Raw genomic sequence first — 9,116 nt, forward strand, 5'->3', positions numbered from 1 at the left:
CCAGGTCAACAGGATCCTTTATAAAAAAAGTGATCCTAAGCGCACTTCGTGCCCACAATTAGTAAGTAGCTCATCAAACAGCGCTTTTTAGCTTTCTTCAGGATTTGGCCGAACTGTTCGGCAGATTTCCACGCATTACGCACCCGTTCGCCGGCACTCGTTATCAGATATAAGGACATGATCCATGGTTACTTCATTATAAGATTTCACCAGGAGGAAGATATGAGAAATGAAGGCCTGGACCGGAGTACCATGGAAAATAAACAACCTCAAAGAAAGAGAATTCAGTACTTCTTGGTCGTGAATATCTGAATAGGACAAATCGCCCCATGGATATCTTTGCTTCGGAACAGTCAAAATTGGTGAAAACTCCCCAAAACTAGCAAACTGGACTTCCAACCGATCTCATCCAATCTCTGGACCACTTAAGGATAAGAACCGGTCAAAGCCGGTAAAAATCGCTCAAAACTAGTTCAACCGAACCGTTCGACAAAAAATTCTAAAAATATATATAGTAAGAATGTATAATAATTTTTTTGGATATTATTTTAATTTTATACTCACTTATATTTAAATTAATTATATTTTTTATTATTCATAATTATTAATATAAATATAATTAAATAAGTATAATAAAAAATATCAAATATTTTTATTAATTACAATATAATTATTTTTTTATGATTATATAATAAATACATATAGTATATACAATATAATAAATATAAACTAATTAATTAGTTATTTAAATAAAAAATAGTTACTTTAATATAAAAATAAAATTAAAAAATTTTTATTATGAAAAAATACTAAAATTTTATATACTTATTTAATAATAACCAAATTATAATTTGTTGATTATAATTTGTTAAAACTTGATTTTTTAAAAATATTAATGAAGATATATATATATATATATGTTTACATTTAAATTTTAGATTTTTAACAATTTTATATTTTTTATTTACATAGAACCGATTCTATCAGTTCAACCAATAGTTCATTGGTTGAACTAATAAATTAGTAAATTAGTAGCTTAACCGATTCGATTATCAGTTCGGTTTTAATAACTATGTATTATAAGATTTTTATTGTTATGCATCTTTGAAGACAAATAAAAGATTATATAAAATCTAAAAATATATTTATATATAATATTATTTTTATTTACAGATTCAAAGTGGATATTAGATTCATGTCATGAATAATGTTAGATTGTTAGTGTTGAGAAAATTGGAAAACCTATATAGCTTGAGGGTGTAGAACCTATGCACAATTACTCAAGAGGGGGGGTGAATTGAGTATTGCAACAACAATGAATCTTTTTGCGAAAGTTAAAGACAATATACAAAAGTGTTATTGTACTAGTATTTTTCCAAGAGCTTAACTCAATTGCTAAGCATTTATAAGGAGCTTTTACTTTCCAATAGACACCAACTCAAATAAATTGATCAAGCTTTTCACCAATCGGACTTAAGCTATTTCTTAAGTACTTACGAAGCTACTTTTCAATCACAATTTATTTGCTCAAAGGTAAAAGACAATAATATAGAAGAGATGAGTTTGGAGAGATGCAAACGCTATTTAGAGTGGTTCGGCACAATCCTTGTCCTACGTCCACTTTCTTTCTCAATCGCTATTGAGAAGTTCCACTATTGCCAAGCTTCAAGGTGCTCGCGCAAAACCTTTTACAATCCGAGTCCTTAGTTTCTAACACCTCACGGTATATGATCACCACTCGTATACTAACCCACTCCACTTAGAGACTCCTTCTCTAAGATTTGCCTTGAGTACTTAGTATACTTCTTTGGTATCCTCACCGACTATAGTGTTTATAACTCTTGACTCAACCTTGGAGATCACACTCCAATTTACAAAGTGTTACAAGAAAACAATTCTCAAAGAATTGTTGAGATGAAATGAGTACTCTCTAGAAGAGTGTATGATTCCAAGTTTAGCACTATTGAACCAATTGATATTGCTCTCTCAAATTGTGTATTATAACACCTTAAAAATGTGTAGAATGAAAGAATATGAACAAGATAGTTTGCAAATACTCACATGTATGAAATAAGGCTTCAATCCATCTATTTATAGACTTCCCAAACCTTAGAAACGTTGGGGAGTTAATGGGATGGAGCCGTTTTGTTAAAACTAGCCGTTTTTTATGTTTTTGAATCATTTGCATCGATGCATAACACTTTGCATCGATGCAAATGTGTCTTTGAAGCTGAAATTTGAATTTTCAGCTAGGTTGCATCGATGCAAACATCTTTGCATCGATGCAACAAGTCGTTGCATGTTTTGCATCGATGCAAGATGAGTGTGCATCGATGCAAACCTTAAAGAATGGCTTAAAATCACTTCAAAATGCTTAGGATTGATCTCAAACTTGTTGGAGTCAATTCCTATGCTTTTGTACCTTTGAAAACAAGTTTTTAAACCATTTGGCTAGCATCGAATTGCAAGATGTGCATCAAAACATTTTGTGAGTGTGTGTTGAGAGATTTAGCAATTGGTTCTTAACAAGAAGTTACCTAAGTCCTAAGACACTATACTTGTCTTCAAATGTTGTGGACTTGAGTTTCTTGTTGTTGTTGTGTTGCTTTCAACTCTTCATTCCTCAACGTTGAATGTTGGTTGATCTTTCAACATGCTTGTTCATTCAAGTTGTTTGTTGGTTTGTCTTTTATGTCTTTTGTTGGTTTGTCATTCATCAAAACCTACAAATACAAACTTCGCATACAAGCAACATGATTTACAATTTCCCCCTTTTTGATAATGACAAACCAATTTTGAGGATATGCATTTATAAATGATTTTGAAAGCAATAATAATGCACTTTGTTTTATAGAAAACTTTGGAGAAGACTTCTTTCAAAAATTTTGCAGGAGTTCCCCCTAAATATGTGTATTTGTTCCCTTAAAGGGCGTTTATCAAAGAAAACGATTTAGATATCAAAGTTTTTGCTTAGCGGAAGTCTTTTTGAAATCATTGTTTTGCAAACTTATTTCTTCTTTTCAAATCCTCAAACTTCTTCTTTTTCAAGAGTTCAAAATTTCAAATATCCTCAAACTTCTCTTCCCCCTTTTGACATTATCAAAAAGAAAGGAGTTTGAAATGTGTCATAGAAGCATGCATAAAACAATAAATTTTTTTTTTTTTAAGTTCAATTTCTCTATTAATTTCAAGGATGAGATATTCCCCCTTTCAAAAAGGATTTGATTTCCTCTTTTTATATATAAAACAAGCATGCATAATTCCCCCTAAATAAGTGAAATATATTAAAGCATGCACATTAACTTAAAATAGGGGTACCAATCCTATTTTGAGTTATTCACCAAATAAGCATACAAGCATTAATCATTAAACAAATTTATGAAGGAAATATCAAAGTATTTAAACCATAATAGAAATCCTTAGCTTACTAGGAGTTAGTTTAACAGTTCATATAATCAAATAAACATAAAGCAATAAAAAGTGACTTGATGTTAAAAAATCTTCAATTTGTTGATCCTCCATTGTTTATAATCTTCAAATACTTCAATCTACCTCAAGATTAATCACTCATTCATCAACTCATAAACCTACAAAACAATGGCTAATTGGATATCTCCAATGCTTAAGTTAGTAAGAGATACAAAAATAGCAATATAAATACAATGAATTCAAACAAATCATATTAGATTAGAATCCAAGATACCAAGTTCATTTCGGATGTTAAAAAAACTTTCTTTACATAAAGGTTTAGTGAAGATGTCCGCTAGTTGTTTACTAGTTTCGACAAATTCAATAACCACATCACCCTTTTCAACATGGTCTCTTATGAAGTGATGTCTAATCTCAATATGCTTGGTTCTTGAATGTTGAACCGGATTCTTGGTTAGATTTATTGCACTAGTATTATCACATTTGATAGGAATGTGATCAAGCATGAGTCCATAGTCCACAAGTTGTTGTTTCATCCATAAAATTTGGGCGCAACAACTACCGGCGGCTACATACTCGGCTTCGGCGGTAGACAAGGCTACACTTACTTGTTTCTTACTATGCCATGAAACAAGAGAGTTTCCTAGCAAGTGACAAGTGCCGCTAGTGCTTTTCCTATCCAATTTGCAACCGGCAAAATCGGAATCGGAATAACCAATCAAATCACAAGTGGATCCTTTCGGATACCACAATCCAACATTTAATGTTCCTAGGAGATACTTCATAATCCTTTTCACCGCACTTAAGTGAGATTCCTTAGGATTAGTTTGGTATCTCGCACACATGCATACACTAAACATGATATCTGGCCTACTTGCCGTTAGATAAAGCAATGATCCTATCATGCCTCGATACTTCTTTACATCTATGTTTTTACCTTGTTCATCTTTGTCAAGGTAGCAAGTAGTGCTCATTGGTGTGTCCATTGCCTTAGCATTGTCCATTCCAAATCTTTTGAGCAATTCCTTGCAATATTTGGTTTGGCCAACGAAAGTTCCTTCTTTTCCTTGTTTGATTTGAAGACCAAGGAAGAAGTTGAGTTCGCCCATCATGGACATTTCAAATTCACTTTGCATGAGGTTTGAGAAAAACTTGCAAAGTGATTCGTTAGTTGAACCAAATATTATGTCATCGATGTAAACTTGTACCAAAAGGATATTTTTGTTTTCAATCATGATAAATAAAGTTGTATCAACCTTCCCTCTTCTAAAATCCTTTTCTATTAAAAACTTGCTCAAACGTTCATACCAAGCTCTTGGAGCTTGTTTAAGACCATAAAGAGCTTTCTTGAGTTTAAAAACATGATTAGGATTTTCATAATCCTCAAAACCGGGAGGTTGTTCAACATATACTTCTTCTTGAATGAAACCATTAAGAAAGGCACTCTTAACATCCATTTGATAAAGTTTGAAGTTATAAGAGGATGCAAAAGCAAGTAACATCCTAATAGCTTCTAATCTAGCTACGGGAGCATAAGTTTCGTCATAATCAATGCCTTCCTCTTGATTATAACCTTTAGCTACTAATCTAGCTTTGTTTCTAACAATTGTACCATTTTCATCGAGTTTATTTCTAAAAACCCATTTTGTTCCGACAATTGTTTGATTACTTGGTTTAGGCACCAATTCCCAAACGTCATTTCGTTTGAATTGGTTAAGCTCCTCTTGCATTGCCATAACCCAATGTTCATCATCAATTGCGGACTCAATGGTAGATGGTTCAATTTGAGAAACAAAAGCACTATATGTAAATAAATTTCTAAAAGAGGATCGAGTTGTTACCCCTTTCGAAACATTACCAATGATGTTGTCTAGAGGATGATCCTTTGAAGTACGCCAGTCCTTTGGAAGTGCATTTATTTGTGCTTGTGATGGTGCAATTTCTTCAACTTGAACATTATCCTTTGTTGTAGAGGCTTTATTTAAATCTTTTTCTTTGTCTTCACCATTCAAATTTAGTGAATCAAAGTTTTCTACATTTTCATCAAAATCTTTTCTAGCATAACAACGGTTAGTTTCATCAAAAGCGACATGAATACTTTCTTCCATAGTCATGATGCGTTTATTATATACTCTAAAAGCTTTGCTAGTTAAAGAGTAGCCTAAGAAGATTCCTTCATCAGCCTTAGCATCAAATTTGCCTAAGTTATCTTTTCCATTATTTAGAATAAAGCATTTACAACCAAAGACGTGAAGGTGGGAAATATTTGGCTTTCTTCCTTTGTACAATTCGTATGGTGTTTTCTTAAGAATAGGTCGAATGATAATCCTATTCATAACATAACACGCGGTACTAACCGCATCCGCCCAAAAGTACTTAGGAATATTAGCCTCATTGAGCATAGTTCTCGCCATTTCTTCTAAATGGCAATTTTTCCTTTCAACCACACCATTTTGTTGTGGTGTTCTAGGAGAGGAAAAATTATGCTCAATGCCATTTTCTTCACAAAAAGTTTCAAAAAGATTGTTTTCAAATTCTCCACCATGATCACTTCTAATAGATGATATATGCAAATTCTTTTCATTTTGAATAACTTTGGCTAATCTTTTGAATGCTCGAAATGCATCACTCTTGTTTGCTAGAAACAAGGTCCATGTAAATCGAGAGTAATCATCAACAATAACTAAAGCATAGTAATTGCCACCAAAGCTCATAGTCCTGGAAGGACCAAATAAATCCATGTGCAAAAGTTGTAATGGCCTTGTTGTCGAAACAATGTTTTTAGATTTAAAAGAGGCCTTTACTTGTTTTCCCTTTTGACATGCGTCGCAAAGGATGTCTTTTTCAAAACGTAGCTTTGGTAAGCCAATTACTAACTCTTTAGAGACCAACTTGCTAAGATGGTCCATGTTAGCATGAGCTACTCTACGATGCCATAACCAAGTTTCATCATTTTTACTAACAAGGCATTTCACATCATTTGAGGAAACTTCATCTAGATTAATCATGTATACATTGTCAACACGGTGTCCAATTAGCACAATTTCATTAGTGTCTTGCCTTTTTATCAAACAACATTTTGAATAAAAGGTGACTAAGTTTCCTTTGTCACAAAGTTGGCTAACACTAATGAGATTATGTTTGAGACCTTTGACAAGTATAACATTATCTATGGAGGTAGAAGAATTTTTACCAACTTTTCCAACGCCGATTACTTTGCCGGTGTTGTTGTCTCCATAGATCACGTTTCCTCCGTTTGTAGGCTCTATTGCGGTGAACTTTGATTCATCGCCGGTCATGTGTTTGGAGCATCCACTATCAACATACCAATTTGTATCCTTAGCTCCAACACGTACCTTTTCTTCGCTTGCCATTAAGCAAAGATTTGCAACCTCGTCGTCATCGGAGTCGGATTCATCCTCGTTCTCCCATGATATGTATGCTTTCTCCTTCTTCTTAAATTTCTTGTTTTTGTCCTCCTTTTGAAGTTTTGGACAATTGGGTTTAATGTGTCCAACTTCTCCACACTCATAGCATTTTGGTACCTTTGTTTTGCTCTTGAAGTTTTTCTTCATTGCAAACTTATTGAATCTTTTTAATAAGAGTGCAAATTCTTCATCTCCTTCTTCTTCATTATCATCACTCTCTTCTTGTAGTGATGTTGTTTTAAGGGCGAGACTTTTCTTCTTGCTTTCTTCACCTTTTTGTCTATTTAGCATAGTCATCTCATAGGTGAGAAGATTACCTCGTAGTTGATCAAATGTAAGTTGATCATAGAGCCTTCCTTCCACAATGGCGTTCACTTTGGAGTTCCATTTTGGTGTAAGGCTTGTAAGCACCTTGGTCACAATTTGTTTATCATTGTATTTTGTGCCAAGCATGCTTAGGTTGTTGAAGATCTTGGAGAGTCTTTCAAGAGCTTCTTCAATGCTCTCTTCATCTTTCATTTTAAAATTTTCCCATTCATGAACCAACATAAATACCTTTGATTCTTTAACGTGGTCGGTTCCTTCGTAAGTGATTTGGAGTTTATCCCAAATCTCTTTAGCGGTTTCACATGTAGAGATCTTCATATAATCATGCTCGTTAAGTGCACAATGAATGAAGTTGATGGCTTTATCATTCATTGCCACTTTCTTCCAATCATCGTCATTATATTCACTTTCTCCTTTCGGTACTTGCTTTAAGACGGAGACTTCTCCTTCTTTAGCGCTTGTTGTCTTTGTTGGAATGTGATTTCCATTCTCAATCACTTTCCAAATTCTCACATCTTGAGAACGGATCCAAATTCTCATCTTATTTTTCCAATAAGAGTAATTTGTTCCGCTAAAAAGAGGAGGTCTAGCGGTTGAGTTACCTTCACTAGTGTTGTTGTTGTTAAAGCTTGTGCTTGCCATGATCTTTTCCCTTAAACGGTTAAGTCTTTCAAAGGGTTAAGCTCTGATGCCACTTGTAGAACCTATGCACAATTACTCAAGAGGGGGGGGTGAATTGAGTATTGCAACAACAATGAATCTTTTTGCGAAAGTTAAAGACAATATACAAAAGTGTTATTGTACTAGTATTTTTCCAAGAGCTTAACTCAATTGCTAAGCATTTATAAGGAGCTTTTACTTTCCAATAGACACCAACTCAAATAAATTGATCAAGCTTTTCACCAATCGGACTTAAGCTATTTCTTAAGTACTTACGAAGCTACTTTTCAATCACAATTTATTTGCTCAAAGGTAAAAGACAATAATATAGAAGAGATGAGTTTGGAGAGATGCAAACGCTATTTAGAGTGGTTCGGCACAATCCTTGTCCTACGTCCACTTTCTTTCTCAATCGCTATTGAGAAGTTCCACTATTGCCAAGCTTCAAGGTGCTCGCGCAAAACCTTTTACAATCCGAGTCCTTAGTTTCTAACACCTCACGGTATATGATCACCACTCGTATACTAACCCACTCCACTTAGAGACTCCTTCTCTAAGATTTGCCTTGAGTACTTAGTATACTTCTTTGGTATCCTCACCGACTATAGTGTTTATAACTCTTGACTCAACCTTGGAGATCACACTCCAATTTACAAAGTGTTACAAGAAAACAATTCTCAAAGAATTGTTGAGATGAAATGAGTACTCTCTAGAAGAGTGTATGATTCCAAGTTTAGCACTATTGAACCAATTGATATTGCTCTCTCAAATTGTGTATTATAACACCTTAAAAATGTGTAGAATGAAAGAATATGAACAAGATAGTTTGCAAATACTCACATGTATGAAATAAGGCTTCAATCCATCTATTTATAGACTTCCCAAACCTTAGAAACGTTGGGGAGTTAATGGGATGGAGCCGTTTTGTTAAAACTAGCCGTTTTTTATGTTTTTGAATCATTTGCATCGATGCATAACACTTTGCATCGATGCAAACATCTTTGCATCGATGCAACAAGTCGTTGCATGTTTTGCATCGATGCAAGATGAGTGTGCATCGATGCAAACCTTAAAGAATGGCTTAAAATCACTTCAAAATGCTTAGGATTGATCTCAAACTTGTTGGAGTCAATTCCTATGCTTTTGTACCTTTGAAAACAAGTTTTTAAACCATTTGGCTAGCATCGAATTGCAAGATGTGCATCAAAACATTTTGTGAGTGTGTGTTGAGAGATTTAGCAATTGGTTCTTAACAAGAAGTTACCTAAGTCC

This window comes from Arachis ipaensis, chromosome B5 (genome assembly GCF_059453495.1).
Source record: "Arachis ipaensis isolate K30076 ecotype BB chromosome B5, ASM5945349v1, whole genome shotgun sequence".
NCBI classification, from domain to species: domain Eukaryota; kingdom Viridiplantae; phylum Streptophyta; class Magnoliopsida; order Fabales; family Fabaceae; genus Arachis; species Arachis ipaensis.